Here is a 24,596-nt window from a genome sequence, read left to right on the forward strand (position 1 = left end):
CCATAGTCTTCTTGGTTATGTCGATGCTTAATGTCACTATGAACACTTAGGCTGCTTATTAAAGTCAAGACTCCTGAAGATTCATCTTCTTATAGTCATGCACATATAAACAATAGTGATTTTTTTTTGCAGAAAATGGGGAATTATTTTTAAAATATTTTATATTATTAACCTTTATAGTTATATCAAAGTTATGTTTATTTAATTAAACATTTTTTTTCCAAAATGGGGCATTGTGCCAAGTGGTATGCCTTACTAGTAAATTTTCATGTAAATATTGATGTGGAAATTGCAAATACATTTTTATTTTAAACGTCTAAGTTATAAGATATTGTCTGCCTGTGGCAAATTCTATTCTAAAGAGTGGCTGTTTTTCAATATCATGTTTTCCTAAAGGAAATATTCTTTTTACTTGCTGTCTTTTCCTTTAGCAACTGCACTTATTTTTCACTTAATAAGATCACATGCCCCAGAGGCCATTTGAATAGATTTAAAAGGATGTCTGAGCATGAAGAAATTCTCAACTTGGATAAATAAATATGGTGGAAACTGCTTATTTTGGAACCCTTCTGTTCTGTTTTTCAAACTTACTTATTTAGTGAAAAAATGGAAAGAATGGCTGTAGAGCTTTTATGCTTACAAGTTTATTACCTTTGGAGAGGAAGTAGCTTTGCGTGAAATTTTAGCTGACATGGCAGAGCTGGGCTTCATGAGAACGCCGCCTTACTAGCTGAGGTCAAGGTTTGGAATTCATGTTGGATTCTGTTGGTGAAGGGCTTTGATGGAGAGCAAGGGAAAATTCTTAGAGCCAAGAGCCCTTTTTCTGCCCTTTCCCCCAGATCTGCAGGACATGGTCTATTATAGCCCTCATATAGCCAGCCTACCATTTGTCATCAGAACAGGAAACACTTTGACACTTCACTCTGTTCCTAAACAAACTAAATGGGACAAGAAGACTTTTAATCATCAAGTCCTCAGTGGTTCTGTAGAAGGCTGGAAGAGGGCCTGTCAATAGAACATTGTTTTGAAAATTGTTTTTCCTCAAACTATACAGTTCCCTTTCAAATGGTCCCTAAAATGTTTAAAAATGAGAGAAAGAACTAGATGTTGTTCTTCGTGTTGAATGACTTGTATTTTGGGTTTCTTCCTTTAATACTCTTTAAGATGCAGTCAGTTGTGGATGAACTGTATTGTTTACTTTAATAATAGAAAAGTGCACATAGAATCCACGTGACTGAACTAGCGATGGAGGACTTCATAAGCCATCTTGTCCAACCCTCTTATTTCACAGCTGAGGAAGCAGAAGCCCTGAGAGATGGGTGGCCTCCCGAGGTCACACAGTTCATTTATTAAAATGAAACTGAAATGAAGCACACTGCTCTCTCTTATTCCAGTATTTTTCCCCCTTCACCAGTCTGCCCTAACCTCAGCATGATTTCCAAATGATTTTCTTCTTTGGTTAAATTAGCAAAATTGACCTAATTGTAGCCCATTGTTTCTATTATAGAACTTTAAATACTTTAATGGATATTGAAAATATATTTCTATTCACTTTCTTGGAGTGGACAATATATTTGTCCATCTAACCTGAGGGGAAAAATTACACCATGCAGGCAGCAGCAGAAAAAATCAAAAGAAGGTAATGAAAATTTTCACAATACCCTAAATGTTTAAAAAAAAAAATACCATGGTAGTGGACCAATATTAAGAGGTGAGAGACCACAGCTGCTTCTTACTTCTGGCATCAAAAATATGGATTATTACATGGGCTGTCAGAAACCTGACTGGGCAGCTTGCACAGCCTTTAGGCAATTTTCTTCTGCCTTTAGGTCAAATGAGCCTGATACATATCATTTTCTAGGGTGGATTAAATAACTTTAAGAACGCTTTTTATTCTGAAATTCTATAATTCAGTTAAAAAGATATTTCTCAAACGCAAAGCACCATGATCCCACAGTAATGGACAGAGAATTCTAAAAAGTAAAGGCAAACAAATAAATTAATAAAAATTGGAAAACCATAGAACTGTAGATATAAAAGTTATACATATGATCTAAATACCTTATTTTATAGATGAGGCATTAGGTATCAGTCTCTAGTGTAAGAATATCTTCGGTTTTCTCTTCCATGTTGAAATATATTCAGGATAAATACTAAAGTTTTATCAAATGCTGTTAACTTTTCCAACTTGAATTGGCTTAATCCTATAGGAAGAATACTAGTATACATATTTCTCTGGGTTTTTAGTAGAATTTCAACATATAAATATAAGTGACTTAAGTGCCCTTCATTTTAAAATATTTTTTTGTATTTAGGAATAAGGCAGTTAAGAATTTTTTAATACATATAAAGTAGGGTTATGTAAGTAAACATTTGTACTGTCTTAGTCTTGGGCCTCTGAGAAGGAGACATGAAGAAGAGATTAAATGTGTAAGAATTTGATTAGGGGGAATGTCGTGAGAGAAAATATGGAGGGGGGAAGTTAATAAGAAGAGCTTTCCGACTACAATATGAGACTGACCCTGAGTGCAGAAGACAGGGAAGGAAGGGAAGAAGGTTGGGTGAAGCTCTAGGTCTGCTACGCCTTTCTGGGTAAGGCCATTGGGGAGCCCTGGAGCCACAGTTGACCATCAAAAGAGACTTGTGCCTTTCAGAAATGGGGTTGCCTTTAGTATTCCTGTCCAGCATGGACTTCATGCAAATGTAGCTGTGGATTTTATAGCATGGGTTAATTATAATCCCAACCGTCCAAGATCCAAGAGCACATCCATGATTGCCATGTATGCTTTTTAAAAAAAAAAAAAATATTCCAGCTAATCTGAGCAAAGCCAAAGGATATGTCATGAAATAAGACCCTATATATTAGAAATTCTGTTTTCATATATAGGATGCCTAGAAGCATAGATAACTATTCATCTATTGTACTTTTTTTGTTGCATTTGACTTATGGGTGGACTTAATCTTCATTATGTCATAGTTCTTCTATCTAGTTGATGTGTAAATGTGTCTTTGGAGCAATACACAGGCTGACTTCCCACATGAGTTGGGTAACCATACAAGCTGTCTCAGGGTTAATTCCCCCACATTTTCAGATACCTTCTAGAGTATGTGTGTCTATTTATATGAAATCAGCAAAACGTTTTTGTAGTTTCATGCTGACACATAAAGGAATGAGCCTCATTTATAATGAAATGATATTGCTCAGGTGTGCATATATTATATCTTGTCTTTGCTTTAGTTTCTTAGCTTAGAGCTCCCTGTATTGATAGCACTAACTTTGGTCATGGAAGTAGACTCTAGAAGGCATTGATCTCACAGACATGTTAGTGAACTGTTAAGTAAAGTTATTGCAACATTAGTAGGAAATTTTAAATAATTGAAGATAAGCCTTGCTCAATAGTCTCTTCCCATAATTGCTGGACACAAGTGATTATTTGCCTATTGATATGATTGGCAGAGAAAAGTACTTTTATAAAAGAAGACCCAGGATTACTTAAAGTGGTCTGAAATTCACACAGTGTGTTCATACAAATTAACACATTTTTCTAGGTCCTAAAAGAAACCACAGATCAAGCTTTTAAAAATAGAGAAAGCCACCTCTCATTTACTATTAACTTCCTTCTCATTGGTAAATGGAAGTTTGTGTTGGATGGAGTTCTTTAAATATATGTGTGTGTGTATATATATATATATACATATATATATATATATATATATATATATATATATATATATTCTTAAATATTGTGTCACAGGAAGGCAATGCAGATATATGTGCAACTGGGATTTAGGTAAATATTTTTTCTTATAATCTACATGTTAGGCTAATGTATTTCCAACTTTTTTGACTACATGGTGCATTTTATATCACAGTCCATTTTGTACACATGCATGTATGTAATTAAAATATAGCATTTACTCAAAATGTACCTAACCTCTGTATCAGTCAGTGTTCCATCAGGAGACAGAAACCACAGGAGTTCTTTTAGGAGTGACTATAATATGCAGAATCATTAACCATAGGGAAACCACCATGACTGTGTCAGTCTAAGTAATTGATCTGCTGACGGTTCGATAACAGTCTGTGATAAGGAGCTTGACCTGAATGTAAATCAGCTCACTGCTTCTTTTTTTGAGAAAGTCTACCTATGAAGAAAAGTCAGCTGAATGACACAGTGTGCTCAGTGGAGGTTAATTCACATTCTGGTGAAGCAGTAGCTAACATTTCAAGGACTAGCACTGTGTGTACGTGACACTTTGATTAGCACTGCACTGAAATATTACTGCAGTATGTAATGTCAGGAAGAAGCTCCCTCTCTGAGGACTGGGGCATGTAGGGAGAAGGTTGGGTTGTCAGAACCTAGAAGCTTGAAGGAGTCAGACAAGACCTCTGAGGGGAGAACGCTGACCAGGTGGAGTCTGTGAGGGACCACAGTGAGCCAGTGAGGCTGGTTCTGGAAATGAGGAAAACCACACACTGCAGTAGAATGAACTGCCACTGCGGGGATGAGGATGCATTGATGGGGGAGGGGGAGTGATCAAGAACAAGGAGCAGGACAGAAAGGATACATGGAGGGCCCTTAAGAAGGCCTCAGAAGACCAAGCCGTTAATCAGTTTTATGCCCTTAAGCAAGTCATTTAATCTCTCTGGGATTTCACTGCTGCATCTCCAAAATCAGCAATGTGGACTAACATAACATTTTCTAAACTCATACTCCATAATTCAGTGAAGAATAGCTAATCATTATGGTAAACTGATACAACCTATTTAGAAAGCAACATGGTTTTTTAGAATAATAACCATAAGTATGTTTATATACTGTGACTCAGCAGTTCAACTCCTATGAATTTATTCTGAGAAAAGAATTGTACAGAACTGAAAAAATACATTGTAAAGTTATTTATTACAACTTAAATATATATACATATATCCTATATAATAAAGAGGCAATATGCAAATTAACCCTCACACCCTCACAAGAGGGCTGCCTATGACCAGGCTGGCAGGGGGGTTAGTGAGGGACGACCAGACGACTGAAAAGCAGGCCATGTGGGGCGACCAGGCTGGCAGAGGGGGGAAGTTGGGGGTGACTAGGCTGGCAGGGGGGGCAGTAAGGGGCGACCAGGCAGGCAGGCAGGTGAGCAATTAGGAGCCAGCGGTCCAGGATTGTGAGAGGGATTGGGCCTAAACCGGCAGTCAAGACATCCCCCGAGGGGTCCCAGATTGGAGAGGGTGTAGGCTGGGCTGAGGGGAACCCCCCCATGCACAGATTTCGTGCACTGGGCCTCTAGTATATATATAAAAGCATAATATGCAAATCGGTCGGACGGCGGAACAACCGGTTGCTATGACGCACACTGACTACCAGGGAGCAGACACTCAACGCAGGAGCTGCCCAGCTACAGGTAGGCGGTAAGGAGCAAGGGGTCCCAGACTGCGAGAGCCCCAGACAGCGAGAGGGATATCCGCCAAGGGGTCCTGGACTGTGAGAGGGCACAGGCCAGGCTGAGGGACCACCCCCTCCCCCCAGAGTACACAAATTTACCCCCAGAGTACACGAATTTAGTGCACTGGGCCTCTAGTATGTATATGGGCATATACATATACACACACATGCATATTATAACAAATCCAAAAAAGAACTTAAAACACTCTTAATGTATAATATTGGTAGAATTATTTAAATTATTACTATCAAAATGACAAAATAGTATGCAAGCATTTAAAATAATAACTATAAAGTAACTATATTATTTATAGTCTTAATAAAATGTTTAGTATAACTTTACATGAAAATAAGCAACAAACTTGTATATGTTACTGCGATAATCAGTTATTTGGATAAATGGAAGGTAATAGGTAAATATGAAAAGATTCCTTTTAGAGAGGCAGAACTGTGGATAATTGTTTTCTCAAAAATCTGTTTACTACTTTCTCTTCTATTAAGTAATTAACCCTAAGATGTAGGAATTAGAACGGAAATGACTATGCATAAATTTAAGTATACTTGGGTTATGAAAGAGCTTCAGTTGCAACTTCTAAAAAGGAAGTTAAATTCCAGTAAATGGCCCTAGCTGTTTTGACTCAGTGGATACAGTGTCAGCCTGCAGACTGGAGGGTCCCAGGTTCAATTCCAGTCAAAGGTACATGCCAGGGTTGTGGGTTCAATCCACAGTAGGGGGTGTGCAGGAGGCAGCCGATCAATGATTCTCTCTTGTCGTTGATGTTTCTATCTCTCCCTCTCCCTTCCTCTCTGAAATCAATAAAAATATATTTTTTAAAAATTTCGTGTATATGGCTAAAGAGACACAGAAGTTTTGTCAGATAAGTCCTACTGTTCAATTTTGTCTGGTTTTCACTACCCTAATCTCTGAATTTCCTCTCAGGGGTTCCCTTTACTGATCATAGTATTGCTCAGAATGCCCTGGAACAGCATATGCTTTCTAATGAGCTTTTTTGAGTCTCTGTGGGGATTCTGGTAAGATTCAAGCTCTATTTCCATAGCAGGTTTACATGGCCTATGTTAGATAATAAACTTGGAATTCTTTATTCCATATAGCATTTAAAAAACTTTTCTTCCAATGAGTCCCACCTCTTTGGGATTGAGATAATGACTTGGAAACACGATTGACTTAATGCATAGCTGGGATGAAATTTTGAAACACTGATAATAATTATAATGGTGATAGCTATCTGGTACTGAGCACTCACTATAGGCCAGGCATTATGTTGATCACTTGGTATTCATTTCTCATGGGCTGCTTAATGTAACTCCTTATTAATGAAGAAACCAAGGTGAACAAAGGATCAGTAATTTGCCCAAAGTCATAGAACTAGTCAGTGGGAGGCTGAGATTTAAATCCATATATTTTGGGCAAATGGCCTACTTGTATCGAGGCTTCATTACTGACTCAGTAGATCTACTGGACTGATCAGGGTTGACCAGGTAACAAGAAAAAGCAAAGGCTCTGTCTTATAACTATATTTATTTTAAGACTACAGAGTTAAACTTAGTGATGATATTCAAAAGGCCTAAATTAAACACCCAACTTGCTTATTTATCTACTTTCAAATGAAGTCACATTGACCAAGCCAAGAATCTGTGGCTTGCTGCATTCATAGTATTTTTGTATCTCATCAGAAACTATCTGCTAGTTTTCAGACTGGGTATAAATGTCCCTTGTTATGCAACCCAATGTAATTATGCAACACAATTTTCTTCTTCTTCTGTATACATATTTACTTCCTACAGTGTGACTAGCAAACCATTAATATACTCTTCACAGTAAGAAGCTGATTTGGACACCTCAGTATTTTCTACATTTCAGGGAATGTGTTTTAGCTGAAACTATTCATTGTCTGGGATAAATGAAAACTTGTTCAGATGGTAAAACCTTCCATCAACTGAGGTTATACCTTACAGTGTTTCATTTAATGAAATGTAATAGTTTAATTTTGGTTGTGTAAAATGTTCTCTAAAAAGCACTGAGAAGCCTCTTACCCAGGTTGTCTTCGCTTTGTGTTCTGGCTTGAACGAATGACATTCACACCAACGGCTTTCTCCAGATGGTGAAGTAGAAGGATTTTAGGATTTACAGGAGTTCATGAAGCTGAAATGGATTTTTGTGGGAGGAAAGGTACTTGTGTCAACTTGCAAGTCCTGGTGGAGACTGCTGCCTTACTGAGTGATACTTGCTCTATGTAATTATTTATACAAGGGTTTGTGGATTTGATGCTTGGTCAAACCATGAGTCTTATCTTTTCAGCTCACTTAATAAAATATCAACTTTGTAGAAACTCTAGAAATAAAAATAACTATATTTCATAGGCTACTAAAATAACACTGATTTAAATATGACATTCATTATTAGACAGCCCCCTAAAGGCATAAACTTATATGTCTCAAAAGTTTAGAGCTGAACTTGACAATGAAAACATTGCTCCTCATTTATCTGCTGTAACAAAACTAGTGCTACAGGCTTCCTTTGGCTCAGGCCAGCGCCTGAGAACTGAATTGCATTGGTATTCTTCTCCCATTTCCATGGGGAATAGAATCTAGTCACTCGCAGAAGAGTTCAGGTAATTTGACATGAAATAATTGATCCATATATCAAAATCTGTACCTGCATTAGCTGAATCATCATCTGACACCTGAAGGAAATTCCTTTTCTGAATTCAACAAGGAAAGCACTATTCTCATTAAGTTTTGTTTTAATAAAGTCTGTGAGTTAATGAATGATTTTCACAAACAATGGTCATCATCATTAAACATTTTCCTTATCAACAATAATGAAACCAACCAGATGATCTTTGCTTAAAAACAACAGCTTTCTGGAGAAATTAGTGAGATGTTCTACTTCTCTTTTTGAAATTGGTGTTCTGTCCCTTCAGGAAAGGTCCAGTCTTGTCTGTGTGTGTTTGGAGTGGGGCAGGAGGACTTAAGACTTCTAGTTGGTGTGGAGTGGAGCAGTGGGCATTCCCACCTGACCAGCTCATGCTCTGATTATGGCTCCACGTGTAGCTTCAAGAAACTAGTTCAGAGAGCTTTTGGATACTGGGTCAGCTAGATTCAGGTGGAAGGTGGGACAAATGGTTTCGTCTTTTTTTGTTTTGCCCCCTTCTCCTTTATTAATGCACACGAGAATAGGCCTGCTGCTAGAGGCCATTGCTGTCATTGTTTAGGATTTTTGTGTGCAAAGCCTGGTAATACCAGTCTCCTTGGAATGACTGTTCCAGCACTGAGAGAAGATGGCTCTTTTGTTCTTAAGGAATTCAGGCTTCCATAAGGTAGTGAACAACGAAAAGGATAAAATCATTTTTTCAGGCAAAATTAATTTATAGTGCTAGAGGTAGTTCTATAAGGTGAGGGGGTAGGCAGGAGAAAGCCTACTAGAGTGCTGAATGAAAATCTAGCTCTTGATCTGGGTGCTAGTGACATACAGTATACATATGTAGACATGCAATGTAGGTATATACACATATAGACATGCATCATATTCCTGTGCACTTAGATTTGTGCACTTTATTATATGCAGGTTATATTTCAATTAAAAATAATAAAACCTGATAATGGTTTCTGATAATTCTGTAGCTGCCATATAAGCAGTCACTGCATGTTGTTGAGTGGAAATGTGGGCACAAGACATTTGAGGAGCAAAAGCTATTATTTAAAGGGTGTTCCATTCATACCTCTTCTAAGAGCTTCTGTCTATTACTGATGGGGGATACTGAACTCTATTCATTCTTTCATTTGGTATCTGGAGCACCTACCCTATGACAGGGACCATGCTAAGTATCAGGGATAAAACTGTTAGCAAGGCAGCCTGAATCTCTGAGCCAACACTGTTCTTCCCTTCCTTGGGAATCAGTAACATAGGAATTTAATTCAATTTAGTTAACATGTATTAAACATATACTATGCCAAAACATAGTGGCAGAGAGGAGAGGGAAGGCATGGTCTGCCTTTAAGGATCTTACCTAATAATAGACAAACATGTAAATTGACTGTACCTCCGCTATGCCCACCAGCCAATCATGAGTGAGTATGCAAATTAACCTGCCAAAGATGGTGGGTTAATTTGCATACACAGATGCAGAGCGAAGACTGAAGACTGAAGGCTCCACCTGTGGCCAGAGCCAAGCCTGAAGGCTGCAGGCTTGGCTCCACTGAAGGCTGAAGGCTCCGCCTGTGGCCAGAGCCAAGCCTGAAGGCTGCAGGCTTGGCTCCGCTGTGGCCCGGGTCCGGGGTGCCAGAGGAAAAGCGGTGCCGGCAGCCAGGGGAAGGAATGCCTATTGCACGAATCTTCATGCATTGGCCCTCTAGTATTATAATATGGCTGAGGACTAAAAATTTCTCTATAAATACTTATGAGATGAGACTTTGTTATAAATGGTACAAGTACAAGGTTCTTGCCCAGCCAGCTTGGCTCAGTGGTTGAGCCTAGACCTATGAACCAGGAGGTCATGGTTTGATTCCCGGTCAGGGCACATGCCTGGGTTGCCAGCTTGATCGATCCCCAGTGTGGAGCATGCAGGAGGCAGCCAGTCAGTGATTCTCTCTCATCATTGCTGTTTCTGTCTCTCTCTCCTTCTCCTTCCTCTCTGAAATCATTAAAAGTAAAAAAAAAAAAAAAAAAAATTTTAAATTAATGCTTTCCCTGAACTAATAGATAGTTTGAATTCTGGTCCAACTTAAGTGATTAGTACATTTTATGTGATTAGTACATATAATTGTATGATTAGTACATCCTCTTATATGATTAGTCTATCCAACCAGATCTACCCTTAGAACAGTGATGGGCAACCTTTTGAGCTTGGTGTGTCAAACTTTGCCAAAAAACTGAGCATAACTCGGGTAGTGTGTCACTTTGAGGAAAAAACATTATTTCGCAAATGTTTTATCCTCAGCATGCGGCCGCCTCAGTGGCCGCGTGTCATCAGAAATGACTACGCGTGTCAGTGCTGACACGCGTGTCATAGGTTCGCCATCACTGCCTTAGAATATTAGTTATGAGTAGTTGACTAGATGTTTCCAGTATTTTTTGTCTTATGTTTAAAGGAGCATATGTGTGTGTGCGTTACCCATGCATGCAGTATGGTTAGTAAAGCTGTGGTGACTGATACTCAGGGTCTCACTGCTAGGAGGTGACTGAAGGATGCTTCAGGATATGTAAGGGATTCCATTACTGCAGTGTTAGCAGTGTAATCAGAGCATCAAACTGATTCTCAGGCCCCCAAATTGAAAGGTCAGGTATCCCCTCTTCTTTACAGTATAAGGTGTCCTCGTGGTATAATAAAAATTGCAGAGTGGAGTATAACCAGTTTCCCTTCCTGTCCAGGATAGATTCAAGGCCCATTTGCTCAAGGCCATTCATTGGTAATATTCTGGGAATTGTCTCTAGTGATTTGGATACTAGGGGGTATGAGTCACCACAGCATAAGCAAACATAATCTGTTCTCCCAGGCAATAGTCCTGTTGTGAGCTGTCAGCCTCTCCTCTGTGGATGTGTGTTCCTCTTCATAGCAGATCCTTCATTAGGGGGTTAAATATAAAAGATAAAATATCATAACACCGAGTTTCTTAATAGGAACATGGTGTTCATCACAAGCAGAAAAATTAGTTGGCTCCAGCTATTCAATACAAAGAGGTGGATAATAACTAGACTGCAATGCTCTGTGTGTGTGCATGCCCACACACGCACACGCATCATGGGTATATGAAGCATGAATCAAGAAATAGTTCTTTCACCTTGTTCCTAATCATGGCTCCTCTCACCCTCACCTCAGTTGTTTTTCTTAAACTAGCAGTTGAAGCTGTAAAGAAATTAATAAAGTGGTACTTTGCCAATTACCTTGACTTCATGTGAATTATGAAAAAAGAGCCATGTAAAAACAAATTTAGAATACTGTGGATACAATTTGATTTGGGTCCTCTTGATCTAATTTGCAAGATCCTAGACAGGAAAATGATTTCCCAATTGACTTTTCTTGTTAACCAGGCCTTTAACCTCAGAGAATGGACTCCTCTAATTGACATCTAAGTAGTGCAAGAAGTGTTGATAAGCATGGAGTGTGGTCAACAAAGGCAGGCAAAATTCTGTTGACCAAATAATTGATTACCACATAATAAAATTCTGATTACTATAAAGAAAAACACAGTCCTATAGATACTTAGGTAACTTATGTAGCCCTCTAGATGAGAGTATAGAAATTAAAAGTATAGTTTAGCTTTTGATACTGGTTGATTATTATGATAATTATGATAATCCCTTATCAAGATGTGACATTCATTCATTCAATAAATAAATGTTCATGCTATGAAAACTGGCTTTTTAAAAAGTAGGTATTGTATGGTAATATTATGTAAAAGTTGTACCTAATGGACATTTTTAAGTATGGTAATATTATGTAAAAGTTGTACCTAATGGCCATTTTTAAGTATCGTGTTGGAAATGCTATTATGTTTTTTAAAAAATTATTAATTGATTTTTAGAGAGAGAGGTAGGGAGAGGGAGGGGAAGGGGGGAGGAAAGAAGGGAGAGAGAGAGAAACATTGATGTCAGAGCGAAACATTGGTCCACTGCCTTCTGCATGGCCCCTACCAGGGATCAAGCCACAACTTGGGCATGTGCCCTGACTGGGAATCGAACCGGCAACTTTTTGGTGCACGGGATGATGCCCAACCAACTGAGCCACACTGGCCAGGGCTATTCTCTGCTTCTTATAAGTTCCTCCTGACATACATTTGAACTTTTTTTTATTGCAATTACTATAACATTGGAGTTTTTATCCTCATGTGCTCAATTTGGCAATTCTAGGCCAAGAAATTGATAAAAGTACAGAATGGACTCCCTCTGAATAATAAATTGGCATTGTCAGAAAAAGTACTAATTTGTAGCTCCTATAACTTTAACTCTATTTTGCCTGCTATGAAAAAATATTTTATGTAATAGTTAACGCCATTGAATGTGCTAATACTTGACTGTTGCAGGCTCAAACCTTTAAGCATAGATAGCATAGATTTCCGATTGGTAATCTATGTTATTTTAAGACTTAAAAATTTTTTGTGTGCTAGAGTATATTTGGAAAGTCCTTGCTGTTTTTCACATTTTTTTTCTCATAGCCTTTGTTTCAAAGAAGTGATATTCTATTAGAATATTTTATCCTTTTAAAATGCAGGAAATCCTGTTGATCACCAAGGTCTAAAAGAAAATGTTCCAGGAGTAGTTCTCAAACTTGAATGTGCCTGAGAATCACCTGGAGAGCTTGGTAAATCAGAGATGGCTGGGCTTTCTCCCAGAGCTTCTGATTCAGTAGGTCTGGATGAGGCCTTAGAATTTGCATTGCCAACAAGTACCAGGGTAGTGATGATGGCAGTGCTGATCCAGAGACCTCACTTTGAGAACTATTGTGTTATAGTGTGGTGCCCAGAAATGCTAAATACTCACTTACCATGTGCATTAGTTTTCTGTGGCTTCTGTAACAAGCTACTACACACTTAGTGGCTTAAAACAACACAAATTTATTTTCTTACAATTGTGAAGATCAGAAGTCTAAAACCAGTGTCACTGGGTTAAAGTCAAGGTACAGGTAGGGCTAGTTCTTTCAGAAGGCTTTAGGGCTTTTCAATTCCCAGGGGCTGCTTGTATTCCTTGGCTTGTGGCCCCTTCTTTCATCTTCAGAGTTCATCACTCTAATCTCTGCTTCTGTCCTCAGAATGCCTTCTCCTTTTCTGTAGTCAAGTCTCCCTCTCTATTCATCTTATAAGGACACCTGTGATTATAGTTAGGACCCATCTGGATAAAGCAGAATCATTTCCCCACCTCAACATCCTTATCTTAATCACATCTGCAAGTTGCTTTTGCCATATAAGGTAACATTCACAAATGTCAGGGATTAGGTCTTGAGTATCTTCAGAGCTAATTATTTAGCCTACCATACTGTGAAAATCTTCTACTCATCTTCCCTGATCTCTCAGGAGGCATTCACTAGTCTATCCAGAGAGAAGTGCCACGTGGCACGTTTAAAGTTGAGTCATTTTGCATCGCCTCTCATATGAAGCTGGAGATGATTGGCAGGTGGTAACACATCTGCTTCTGCAGTAAATGTTCATGTTATTCTATTGTCTTAAAAATCATGGGAAAATAATTTAATTCTATAACAACATTTTGATTTTAGTTAAGAACTGGGATAGCATGAAATCTGGAGTTTTCTATGAAAGTACCCCATATCCCTCATCCTTAAAGAGCTTACAGACTAATGCAAGATACAACTGGCTCACAAGTACATATGACGTCAGGCAGCACATGGTAAAAGTCCTGCAATGGTGGTACACACAAACCTAAGGTTAGAGAAGGGGGAGGGAGAATTTTTGACAAAGTGCTCCGCAAAGACTGAACTAAGCATGTGGTATTGAGGTTGGAAGATGCAGGAAGAGGCTTCAGCTGATGATAGTGACAAAGGAAGTAAAGGAAGAACATTGTCTGGAAAGAACAGACACAGTAGGTCGGAACTTGAGGGGAGCTGTGTGTTTAGGGATAGAAGAGGGGAGACAGCAAGTCTGATGCTGATGAGAGGCAATGGGGCAGGTGGGCATGGGCCATGATTGCCAGATCAAGAATTTAACTTCTAAACAGGAAACTTAGGGAAGAGAGAATTAAGAGATGGCAGGTGATTGAACTAGAGCTGGAGGAAGGCCACCTGTTTCCAGTGTGAGGAATGAGTTAGAAGAAGCCGAAACTGGAGGCAGGGAGACCTGTCTTGGCCGCTGCAACAGTCACCGTAGCCGTAGTGCCGGCATTGGCCCGCTTGCTGGTGAGCGCGGGCTCTGGTGTGTCCGTGTGGACGTCCCTGTCGGGCACGCCCAAGAAAGGTGGCAGGAGGTCAGTGCAGACAGATAAAAGCATTCCTGCCTGTTATGAAAGCTTCCCCAGTGCCAAAGAGTTAGTGCTGAATTTTAAAAAAGAAAAGAGGAGGCAGGCAGAATGTTCTTAGTGTGTTTAAAAGTGACTTCTAAAAAGGGGAAAAGAAAAAGTGAAACTTTAAAAAAGATGTCTTCGGTTCCTTTTCCAGAAAAAATGACTTTTTACCTGCCTGCCTACCACAATGTGGCTCTTTCTGTTATGATCTTTTTCCACAGAGGTAGAAAGCACTTTAAAAAAAAAAAATGTATTTAGAGTCACTAACTTAGCAGAAGGGAGGAAAAAAAATCAAAAGATATCCATGCTTCAATGAAGATAGTGAATATTTTTTTGGGGGGAGACAAAACTGCTTTCAAAAAAATGTTATGTTTAGTGCATAATACAAATAATTTTAAAATGTATTTTAGTTCTGTGATATTTAGAGACGAGGAGGCAGCTGACTTTTAGGGAATGAGAGAGAAGGGCATGCAGTCACGGCAACTGCCTGCCCCCTCAGCCTCCTGCCCCCTCAGCCTCCTGGCCCCTCAGCCTCCTGCCCCTACCCCCTCAGCCTCCTGCCCTGTGCATTGTGGTATTTTATCCATCTTCTCCCTAGTCCTCTGAGGTCTGTGCGATTACCCTACTTAAGAGAAAGGAAACAGTCTCATAGAGGTTAAGTAACTCTAAGTGGCAGGGCTGGCATTCAGCCCCAGGTTGTGTGATTCTGTGCCCACATTTGTCACTATTAAATGACCTCTCTTGGTAAAAATACTCCATCTCCATGATCGGTCAGATCCCAAAAAGCAAACCTATCCATTGAATGCTATGTTATGTCTTCCTGTGGATCTCTTATGGCAAGAAAGAATGGAAGAGAAGGGATAAAAAGCAAGAATATTTTTAGTTATAAATTAGATAAGCATTGGGTTTTCAGAAATCCTATTTTTATATTTTTCAATGGAGGAAAGTTTTTAAACTTCCTGTGCTAAAAAGTAGAACACTTTGTAACGGGAAAGATCTGCTTTCCTCCTCTGATGACAACTCTGCCAGGGGTGGACATAAGTGACCTCACCTCTTCCTGACCTGACTAACTTCTGTGGGCTGCGTAAGTCTTTGTTCCAGCTTCAACTCCCTTTCCGTTCCCATCCTCTTCCCCTTCCTCTCCTCCCTCTAGGATGTCCATCCTAAGTCTCTGCCTCTCCTACGCCACAACACGCCTCGCCCCATAGTAGACCCTGGAGAGTTTGATTGCTGTACTTACGCCAGGGTTACCCATGTGCTTCCCCATCCTTACTTTAAGCACCTCTAGGTCAGTTCTCAAAAATAAATCATAAAGAGTTGTAGAACCAGATCTGCTATTTGTCCACGATGTAGATGAGGTTACACTGATGGCTAAGTCATGTTTAATAAGATGTAGTAAAAAATGAGACCATTCAAGTTAGAGAAGGGGAAAAAGCAATAGGAAAGTAAACATTCTTTCAGTTTTTAAAAAGGGAGCTGCTGCCCCACATACTAATACTTCGTTTGTAGTTGCTTACTTGCTCCAGGTGTAATTCTGATGTTAGGAAAATAGATGGTAAGAGCCAAAGAAACACTTGCCCACTTGGGTAGGGTAAGATGCATCCCGAGTTTCATTTTCCATCCTGCAGACATTGGAGTTGGTGGGAGGGAGGGGACAGGGGTCCCAATGCCAAGAAGTGTCCAGCAGGCCCAGTAAAGAGCAGAGGAAAAAGTGCCCTCTACTCCATTGTCATGTCTGTCTGTACCATCAAATCATTGACAGAGCAGGTTAGTTTATTCCTACAGCCTTCTCTTCTGCTCCGAACACTGAGAATGGCCCATCAGTTGTCAATGCCTTTGCATTTCTCTGGCCCTACCAACAAATATCAATGCCTCCTTAAATGAAATAGCCTGACTCCTGAAGCACTTAACTCACCACCAGTTTAATTCACAGAGAGATCTTGGGGCAATTTAAAATAAATTCTCCCCCATTATCTATTTATTACATTCCAGAGGCAGGATCTGGTTGCTTTTATCTACTTCATCTGACTTCCAGTGATTTTTGTATGAGGGTTTGCCAGAATTCTACTTTGTAGGTCTGTGCTGATGGCAGCTACATGGTGCATTAGTGTGGCCCTTCAGTTATCATGAAAATCTCTTCCATAGGATTTCTGTTCAATTTTGAATATGCATTTTTTGTTTATCCTGCTACCAAATAGTCATCTTTGTAAAAGTATCAACAATTACATATTGCCACATATCTCAAGTATCATTCTTTTTGAATAACATAGGGTAAAAATTTTTCTTCTGCTCTCGAGATTGTGGAAATACTATGGATTAGGTGGAGAGGCTGGGTGGGCAGACTGGAATGAGGAGTAAGTAGCATGAGGAGATTGGGTGGTAAGAGAAAGGGAAGTGGGGATACTGTGGAGAGAAAGTTTCCCTTGGTAATGGAATGAAGAAGTCTTCTTGGAAGTCAAGTGTTTAATCTGTGTTGTAATTTTTCTTAAATGATAAGAATTAGACTTGCTAGCTACCTTATATATAGCAATACTGAGATGACTAAAGAGGAGTTTGACTTGTGGTATTTTACAGCGATGCTGTTGCAGTGGTGCACTGTGGGATAGCAGTCTCGGCTCTATTTTTACCTGGGTTTTCATGTCTTTGAAAATAGCACTTTCTCTTCCTCCCCTTAAAGGACAATCTGTTAGGGCCAAACAATATGTGTCTCCTCCAGAGTGGTCATTCTACTCATGTTGGCTATCTCCTTCCTAGCCTTTGGAACAATAATAAATTAGTTCTGTAAATTAAAGGGAAGGAGAAAGAAGAAAATAATAATTTACTTAGTGTTTTTAAAGTGACTTTAATCTGATTCAGGTCTAACACATATAAGCCCTGGTTCTGTTTCCAAATATGTGTCTTTTTTTTTATTGATTGAGTTTAAATGTTTTTATTTATCTTTGTTGTTAAAAGTATTACAGTTATTCTTTTTTTTTTTTTTTAGAGAGAGAGAGTGAGAAGGGAGTGAAAGAGAGAGAGAGAGAGAGAGAGAGAGAGAGAGAGAGAGAGAAAGAAAGAAAGAAAGAAAGAAAGAAAGAAAGAAAGAAAGAAAGAAAGAAGAAAGAGATATCAACTTGTTGTTCCATTTATATGCATTCATTGTATGTGTCCTGACCGAGGATCAACCCACAACCTGGGCATATTGTGACGACACTATAACCAACTGTGCTATCTGACCAGGGTCTATGTGTTTTGTTTACCTATCTGTAAATGTTCTGGTCTATTTAAACTTGAAATATAACTAATATAAGAATGGTTTCAAAAATAACAATTAACAATTTGTTATTTTTTCCTTTTATTTTAACCACAACCTGTTTATCAGGTATAAGGACTCAGTATTTAGAAACCATTAATGAGTTATGCAGTTTACTAAATATGCTTGAGTTTCCTTTGAAAAATAAAGGCCCTGATCTCAGATAATGGCGGCATGACCGAATCTCGATGGTCAATCAATAAGTTAGTAAGTAAATTAACCTGCAGCTTTTGAAAATAAATGTATTAGGGTTATTCATAAACTTGCTCCTGTCATTAGCTAGTTTCCATTTTTAGAGGTAGTGTTTAGATCATCCACCTGAATGGAGGCAAAAATCCAGAGTTGAACTGGTATCAGAGAGTAAAAATTTTCAGATTAATAAAGCTACAAAAACAGAGTAAGAGAAAACTAATACTTTTTTACATAAGCAACAACAAAAACATCCTGGGAAATTGACTCTTCCCTCATTCTCCCCAAGCTAAGCACCCAGGGAGCCTCTTACATCTATCTGTCTTACAGGAATCACGCTCTCCCTCCTGCTCTGTCTCACAAAAACACAGACACAAACTCTTTCACATTCATTCAGTTTTACTCCTTGTAAGAGTAAATGAAAAGTCGTGTTGGAAAGATAACTAGAACACATGCTTTAATTCTGTGGCCAGGTGACTGTTGTCTTTTTCCAGCTGATAATAACAGTACCCATAGACATCTTTGTCCAACAACATATGACCTTTGTATGTGTTGTACATTTGGATACAGAGAGTGCATAATATGGACATGAAGTCTGTCTTCTCTGAAGGTAACTGGGCAATATCATAATTAGGCTATTAGAAGTAAGGCAGCTGTGAAAGAATGTTCTTAACAATGTTGTCACTAGAATTAAAGAAAATCATTTAAAGGTTTGCAAGTCCCTTGGAAGCATAATGGAATATACTAAATGCTCTGTTTGTAAATGACTGCTTTTCCAATAAAACCCTGAAGGGAAGAGATTTGGACCCCAGGATGCACCCCAGTGGACTCACCACAGCTACTGCTTTCAGTGGTTGCTCCACTTCTGTTGATGGGATACACTTTTCTACTAGATAAGTCAGACCCCAATAATGGCCATCTTGATTGCACCATGCAACTGTTCATAAAACAAGCACACTCAAGTGCAAGTGGATTTTTTTTCCTGTCATACTAAGAAGAATTATAGTTCTTCTTTGAAGGAGAATATTTTAAAACCTTGTCTAAAACGTATGTGACCTTTTGTGGTATACTACACTAGTTTAATTACATTAGCTCATTATGAGTTACTATTTTCAATGATTTCTTAAGTCCTTAGGTTTACCAAGTTCATGACTGTTTTTAAATCTTTATCACTGTTACTTTGGTTCCCCTCATTTTTATCACTAATCTAGGACAACTCTTCTGTGGACTACTGCAGCAGAGACATGATATCTGATGCCAGCAAAGCTAACCACAGTAAAATTCTGCCAAAAAACCAGTAAGCCAATTGCAACTTTCAAATCCCAGTCTTAGCAATATGCCCTGGGACATGGAAACTTGCTCTCTTTAATAAATAGTTTAAAAATTGTCTGCTTGGAGATGGTTGTCAGATGGCCCCTTCTGCCATCACGTTAATGTTGGAAAGAAAAAATACTGGCATGAGATGATTCCCATTATCAGCCATTCTGTAATGGGCCTTTCTCAATATATCTTTCTAATGAATTTTAAATTTGAAAACCTTTGGTTTTCAGTTACTAAGTACTTAAACTCTAAACTCGGATTCTTCATGCATCTCAGGAACCAAAAGACATCAGAGCCTAAAGAAAGAAAATACAAGTTGATTTTGTAATCATATGAAGTATTATGTAAAATGATTTGATTGGATTTTGTTTGTAGTCATGGGCATAGGTGTTGCTAAAATCAAGGTTATAGGTGCCTCTCTGTCATGAAGACCTGTGAGCTGGCTATATGGTTTTTTAAATGTATGCAATAGCTCAAAGGCAAGACATATAGAAGCATGTGGATGAATCATGGTGGCCACACCAATGCAAAACCAGCTCTAAGTAAGCACACTCTGGCCATCAGTGCTGGCATTTTATGTAAAAGTATATTTTATGTCAGGACATTTCAAGTCCTGTTTCTTGAAGATTAGTGATGATCCCAATGCATAGCTCATGCTTTCATAGAACACATTTACTTCTACCGAGTACCAACAATACATTCCTACTGATAATCTCAAGAATTCTGTGGTCAATGAAAGATCTGAAGGCCAACACGGTTGATGCCATCACGATCTCTTCTTCACACAGTCCAGGCACAACCAAGGTTTGAAGCTAAGCCTGCTTATCCGAAGTTGGATGTAACATGTTACAGACCGCAGCCATGCAAACACCCTTAATAATACAGACAGTGTGCATTTTGGCCTCCAAGGGGGAAGTACCATCTTTGCTTGTGGGCTTCTTATTGAGTTTTAATCTTCTCAAGGTTGATGGATCTTTCTTCACAAAGAGATCTCAGAAGGTTTAGGAAGAGAGAGTATGCCTTTTTGGTGGCAATCATTGATTCAGACATGGTGATAGCATGCATCCTGAATTGACTTGTGTGCAAAATGAGAAATATATGAAAGTTTTAAAGTGATAAATGCACATTCAGGAGTTGCCAACATTCTCAGGTGTCTGGGTTTGGAATGGAGTTAGGATTCTGGATAGTATGTCCTACCTACATAGGTGGGTTTTTATGATACATCTTAATTCCTCTGGTGTTGGATTTCTCCTTCCTTTGCAGCAGGTGAAAAACCTGGACCTATGATTATACATGCATAAGAAAAAAAAATAAGAACCTGTCTCAATCTGGACAAAAAAATGTTTTCAAAATTGATTAAATGTAGAATCAGAAGAAAAATCAAAAGTGCATAAAGTCAAAGTTCAGAAAGTAAGACTGAAGAGGCAAAATTCCAAGAGTTCCTTCTAGCTAGACGATGGCTATTTCGCCTGTCCTCGTATTACCTGTTGCAGGAGAGGTGACATTACTTACTTGTAAATGCTTGTATGGCTTATCATAGTATTGTGAACTTTTAGAAAAAATCAGTGTACTCTTTTATATTTCATACATTAACATATTGAAGGAGAATTTGAAATTATCCTCATTATACCATTTTCACTACTTCCCAGTTTACACTTGGTCCTTTGTGGTAATTGAATGTACTTTCCAAATGGCAATGTCAGGACATTGGCAGAGGCATGGACAGGTTGCTAATTTCCCTAGAGAAGCTATTCTGAGCCTAGCCATGCTGGACAAGCTTTATCAGAAACCAGTGTTTATGCTTAGAGGAGATGGAAATTTTGATAAGTAAATGCCTTCTCATTCCATCACTTCAGTAACTAATATTAAAGTTCCAAGAGGCTATGGTTTGTTTGATATGTTCAAAAAGAGCAAATTGGTCATTGTGATTCAAAAAAGAGCAAATTGGTAGTTCTGAAATAGAGGACAAAGGGAAAAACAATTGGAGGAGAGGGGTATTACCTTCTGAATGTTTTCATGAATGGTTAGCAGAACTGATGAGAGGAAAATAAACAATTTGCTTTTACTAGTAGAGTCCTTTGACCTCCCTTTTTTTTACCCTCTTTTTTTTTCTCATTGGTATTGACCTCATACCTAGCTTCCTGGGAACAGGAAAACATTTTTTATTTTCTAACCAAAATTAGGGAAACATGAATTGACAAATTTTATGTTTCTTTTTTTTAATCCTCACCCAAGGATATGTTTTTATTAATTTTAGAGAGAGAAGAATGGGAGAGAGAGAGAGAAACAATGATATGAAAGAGAAACATCGATTGGTTGCCACCCATATGTGCCCCGACCAGGGATCAAACCCATAACCTAGATATGTGCCCTGACCAGGAATTGAACCCACAACCTTTTGGTGTATGGGATGACACTCCAACTAACCTGGCCAGGGCAAAGAATTATGCTTTAAAAAAAAAAAAAAAAAGAGCAAAAGGCATTCTATTCTGGGAGGTATAATTTTGATATCAGTATGTTGGGATTTTGTAGACATTTTTATAGTTTACAAAATAGTAGGGCAGAATTTTTGATCACTTAAAATGTATTAAGAAAAGCTTAGGTATGTGATCTCTGCAACTGGGCACCTATTCTTCCCTAAATCATCTATTAAAACTTTTCTAAGGGCCTTGCTTTTGGCTGTATATAAGGAAGGCTGAGACCCCTGTCTGTTGGTGGCTGATAATAGTTTGTATTATTCTTCCTAGGACAATTGGCTTTTCTTTGCTCTTTTTTTTTTTTAAGTAAGTGGATGGTGTTATCCTTAAGGAATGTATCCTTCACAATGAGTGGGGTTTCCAACTTGGTCAGTAAGCATGTGGGAAATACCATGTGTATTGTTGGCTACCATTCTTTCCAAAGTAGCTGTGTGAGGTCCTTCTGAGGCAGTGACTCATCAGTGGCTGATGTCTTTGGGAGGACCATCTGTCAGATGAGGTGTGCGAGTTTAGGGGGAAGAAATCCATGCTGCCATAGCTGGGAGTTTCTCATATGCTGTAAGAACCATAACATAAATTATCACAATTAAAAGCACTCTCCATTGGTTTTCGTCCTATCTTTTTTTTTTTTTTTTAACCTCAGGGAGAATTTCAAAACCAATAGTAGTTATGATGGAGAACTAACCAAATAATGTGTGTGGAACTTGCCTTTGGTATAAGTTATGTTTTAAAATAACAGTGCCTTTTTAATATATAAAAATACTTTTGTAGCCAACTTCATCTTTGTTTAGGAAGTAAAAATGTTTCATTTTAAGTTAGAATGTAGGGAGTATGGGAGTGAGGATATGATTTCCCCATCTACTCCTCAGTCTAGAGAAAAATCAGGGTACATGCAATCCATTCAGCTTAATAAATAGCTATTGAAGACTTGCTCTATGCCAGACACTGTTGGTATTAGGAATATAGAGATTAAAAAAAAACACCCAGATATAATCTCTGCCCTCCCACCCCCGGAAATTTACTTGAAGTCTGATAGGGCAGATCAGCTCATCTGGCTTGTTATGTATTTGTAAAGTCATTGTAACTCATTGCTAGTCCCTTCAAATTATAGATTTTTTTTTTCCTTTTCGCATATTGTATATTACATCCAAATGTTATAACATCTGCTTGCTTGGCAAATTACAAATGTGGATTACTCAGACCAAGCTACACAAAGTGCTACTGGACTTTGACACTGTGCTCCCAGACCCCTGTTAGATTTTTAAATCCCTCTTGAAGAAATCCAGCAGGAACGGTGTGGGAGGCTGAGTACAGGGATCCGCTGTGGACTGGGCTGCACTAACAGAACACAGACCATGTTGTGTGCTCTTACATAGACCTGCATAGCATGTCATAAGAGGCAGAGCTGGTAGACATGCTCTCCTTTTAGAGCAATTAGACATTTGTAGGGGCCATTTTCTAATGCCTCTGCATCTTGACATGATGCAATTAGTAACTGAATCTAAGCCCTCCCCTGATGCCCATCATTACCAGCCCTGCAACCCAAAGATATGGAACAAGCTTTCCTTTACATGACATTAATGTTACTATTTAGAGCCTAAATCTTGCAAGAAAGTAAAGCTATTCTATAGTAAGCCTTTATCATTGTGCAGTGGCTGATTGGTAACTTTGAGCTGATGCGTCTAATATGGAGTATAAAACAACGCCGCAGTTAAGAGCCTGTCTCCCTGGGTTGGAGTCTTGGTTCTGTCATTTACTAGATGTGTGACATGTTACAAGTTACTTAACTTCTCTGTGCCCCCGTTTCATTATCTGTGAAATTAGATGATAATTGGATCTACTTAAGAGTCTTATTATAAGAATTAAATAGCATAGCTTGATCCATAGTTTACTTTTAATATAAATACTTATATAAACAAAATATAAATAGCTGTGCCACAAGTTATCTCTTTTAGGGTCCTAGAATGGATTTCAGGGAAGTAGAGGCCTCCATTATTACCTTCATCTTGGTGTGATGGAATATACTCATCATATTTTCTAAGAAACAACCTGGCATGGTTTCTGATTACTCCCTTTTGTCGGGTGGAAGGTGATCCTCTGGCCCCTGCTCCGTGCTAGGCTCCTGTCTTTCTTCAGAAGGAACTCTTTGCCGGGGCATCAGAGTCTGCACTACTGGCAAGGACCACAGCCCCCAGTTTGGCCATGCTCAGTGCCCTGGGGAAAGCCTAGGTGAGAGGAAATGTAAAAATGAATGTGTAAATAGCTGCATGGATTGTGTGTTTGCCTTTTTGCCTGGCGCTGTGCTAATACGTGTGCAGGTATTCACTTATTTCTCACAAATTCCTGTGGGGCAGGTAAGGAAACTGAGGCACAGAAAAGTCAAGTAATTTGACCAAGTTCTTACAGTAACAACAAACTTCATAGTGGAGCCATGCTGTTAAGAAGGGAGGGAGTCCTGCGCCTTTGGAGTGAACTGGCCCTCTTCAGAAATGCTTTTGTGTGTGACGTTTGGTGTGTTGCCCTCAGCTTCTGCTGGGAGTCATTGTGAGAAGTAGTCACGTGAAGCCTGTCATTGTGCATGTTATGAGGATAATATGAGAAAATTCTGTGTGGCACAATGTCTTCTTTGTGAGGACTCCTAGGAGAAATTTCTCTCAGTTCTTCATAAAGAGAGTTGGTAAACTCCCTGAGCAAATTAGTCTGCTTTTATTTCCTGGATGTTGTCAACTTCCCCCTTTGAGCTCCTCACTAGAACGCTAGCAATCAGATTTGTAGCCCACCTTTGCTTTGTCATTATGGTTTTGTCAACCTGGTGCCAATTTGTCACTACCTTTGCTTTGCCTTTTATTTAATTTCATGTTGACAAAGTCATTTTTTAAATCCATATTATACATGCACAT

At 38.8% G+C, this 24,596-nt stretch overlaps 1 protein-coding gene across 2 annotated transcripts in view; it reads left to right on the forward strand.

Annotated features, from left to right (window-relative positions):
• Positions 1 to 24,596, forward strand: part of CERS6 (ceramide synthase 6) — a 257,579-nt gene that overhangs the window by 139,036 nt on the left and 93,947 nt on the right. The window lies entirely within an intron of this gene.

This window comes from Eptesicus fuscus, chromosome 11, assembly GCF_027574615.1.
Source record: "Eptesicus fuscus isolate TK198812 chromosome 11, DD_ASM_mEF_20220401, whole genome shotgun sequence".
NCBI lineage: Eukaryota > Metazoa > Chordata > Mammalia > Chiroptera > Vespertilionidae > Eptesicus > Eptesicus fuscus.